Raw genomic sequence first — 2,583 nt, 5'->3', positions numbered from 1 at the left:
GTTTTTCTTTCTGTACAGTTGGCGCTTTTTGTCTTTCGACGACTGGAGGGTTCAACGTGACTATTTTTTTGGGAATTCTGGTGTTCTTAGGAGCTGGTTTTGGACGTTTCCGGGAATTAGCAGTAAACACAACTGAAAGTTCTTCGTCGGCTGTGTCCGTGTCTACATTGTCAACTGGCAATACAGCAAAAATATTACTCGAATGAGTTTGGATCGGAGGCGCCGCGCCCTTTAAAATGGCGGCATAAGACCGCCTTGACCGTTCCTTTAAAGAGCGCTTTTGGTTATCCCAGCGACTCTTAAATGCCTCACACGAAGAGATTTCATGAGGTGAGCCCCCGCAATAGACACATTTCTGTTCTATTGCTGAGCACGCTCCATCCCCATGATTCTCCCCGCATTTGGGGCACCGCGGCTTGTTGCAGCAGTGCGACGCAGTGTGCCCCAACTTAATGCAATTTTTGCAATCCATTGGGCGAGGCACAAAGAGTCGCACGGGTAATCTTAAAACTCCGTCAATCAAAACGTAGTGAGGGAGGGCGGTACCCGCAAAGGTCACACGAAATGAGGCAGAAGGGGAGTACTTTTTAACTCCATTCACGACGGTGGCAGTTTGGAGTTGGCGACAATCCAAGATATCGACCGAAGTCGAATCAAGGCTCCTAAACTTACCAACGCCGTTGGATTTAACGTACTCCGCCTGTAGGCTCATTTCAGTGATCACGCCCTCGATCTCTACGTTTCGAGACGGGATATAGACGTGATACCCGCATAAATAAGAATTGTAACCATACGATTTGTGAAATAGTCAAACGACGATTGGATTAAGCGTAAAAAAACTTTTAGCAAACGATTATTCAAACTGTGGAAAACATTGGTTGAAGTGTGAATTCCGAATTCACAGTCTTTTTAATATGTCGTTAGGTTATGTAATTGTTAAAAACCGTTCAAACACTTATATGGAGAAACTGTTCTACAAACAGTTGAGATAATGTAAACAAGCCGCGACCAGAAACGTTTTTTCTGCATTGAACTGTTATTGCTATAGTTTTCCTTAAAGTTCTCTTGTATCTAAACATTTATAGTAAAAGTTATGAAAAGATTTCACAAATCGTTCTTCCAACGTTACAAAAACGGTATTCGGAACCGTGTGTGAATAAATCACGCACACATATACAAATGTTTTTAGAGTTTAAGAATTCCAATAAATAATGTTTGTCATAAGCCATTATTTTACCACCCCATTATAATTTATTTTCATTAAAATTGCAATTACACATATTTTACATCACAAATTCGATCCACTCTCGATAAGAAAAACATCATTGGTTTTGTAATAATTTTCACTACGTTTATCCAGTGTAGGCCACCACCGTAATTGCCTGATCCTGCCAGGAAACACCGTGGAATAACAGTATAATGGGCCTTACTGATCCTGCGAATGGTTCCCTGCAATAAAAAAACAGTAGATATTACTTATTACTTTTCTAAATAAGCAAAAATGCGGGGCAGGGACTCACAGTGTTTTTAGTTTCCGGCAGATGATGACTTATTTCTTCTCCATCCTCCTCTTTGGAATCGATTAACACCGCCATCCGGTAAGACGGACAAGCACATCGAACGAATTCTTTTCCTTATCCTGACCGGGGGTCCTGTAAACGGTTGTTGCGTTATATTCCACATTTACGCAGTGCTGCTTGCTGCTGTTGACGGATTCAATTTTTTCCTGCCCGGCTAAATATCGTCGTTGTCACAATCCTGGAAGTCCTACGGGCAGGGGAACGGATATCTCCGGTAGAGATCTCGTGCTAGACCTGTAAAAAGGGAAACCAATTGGAGAAACATCGGAGAAACAAACAATTTTCGCAATATTACCCGTAGCGGTAGCCTTCGCTATGATTTTTTTTTCTTTTTTTCGCTGCGAGATAATCTACACTCTTGATTAAGGATACCCGAATTTATGTAAAATTATACCTGATTGAGAAAAAATCAAATCATTAAATATATTTATAGTTTTTTGACGTGAGTAAGGCAGAAGGCATGAACGCTAAGGATAACGGTTTGAGATCAATTTTACGATTCTGATAAATTTGAAATAAATTGTTCGTATTATTCATTCACCTTTTCAGATACCGTCACTTTTATACATGAACGTTCATGTTTCGTTCTTATCGTTGTCGAAGTAAAGTTCAGTATTATAGCTACGTTTACTGAGATAATCACCTTTTCTGAGTCCGTAGATGTATCGTATGGACTGTTTGTGATACAGTTTTTTACTATGCGGGTACTCTAGGTTTACGAATTTGCTGGCCACAATCTCATTTGCGGCTTTCCAGTTAGCCACAACAACGCGCAGCTTGTTCGGACGCAGTTTCGTAACACTGGTTACAGAGGGCCACCTCGCCAGATCTTTGGTGATCTGAACCACATTAAGCTGTTTACCGTTCGCTTTGGGCCGGATGAAAACCACCCATGGCCCAGAGGAAGATGAGCCCTCTGTATATTGTCGGAGCCGGGTGACTCTACTCTCAACTGCGGATGAATCGACATTGTCATCCATCCGAGAACGATTTGCATCTGAAG

General features: G+C 41.5%; 1 long non-coding RNA gene across 1 annotated transcript; it reads right to left on the bottom strand.

Moving 5' to 3' along the window:
• Nucleotides 1-775: 775 nt before the first annotated feature.
• On the bottom strand, nucleotides 776-2,286 carry LOC129738649 (uncharacterized). Its single transcript, XR_008735583.1, has 4 exons — nucleotides 2,224-2,286; nucleotides 1,876-1,974; nucleotides 1,521-1,814; nucleotides 776-1,449 (listed from the first exon to the last, which is right to left on the bottom strand). It is a non-coding gene; the product is annotated as an uncharacterized LOC129738649 (long non-coding RNA).
• Between the last annotated feature and the right edge of the window lie 297 nt (nucleotides 2,287-2,583).

Source organism: Uranotaenia lowii, chromosome 1 (genome assembly GCF_029784155.1).
Source record: "Uranotaenia lowii strain MFRU-FL chromosome 1, ASM2978415v1, whole genome shotgun sequence".
In the NCBI taxonomy this organism is placed as follows: domain Eukaryota; kingdom Metazoa; phylum Arthropoda; class Insecta; order Diptera; family Culicidae; genus Uranotaenia; species Uranotaenia lowii.
This window is presented reverse-complemented; position numbering and strand designations above follow the sequence as displayed.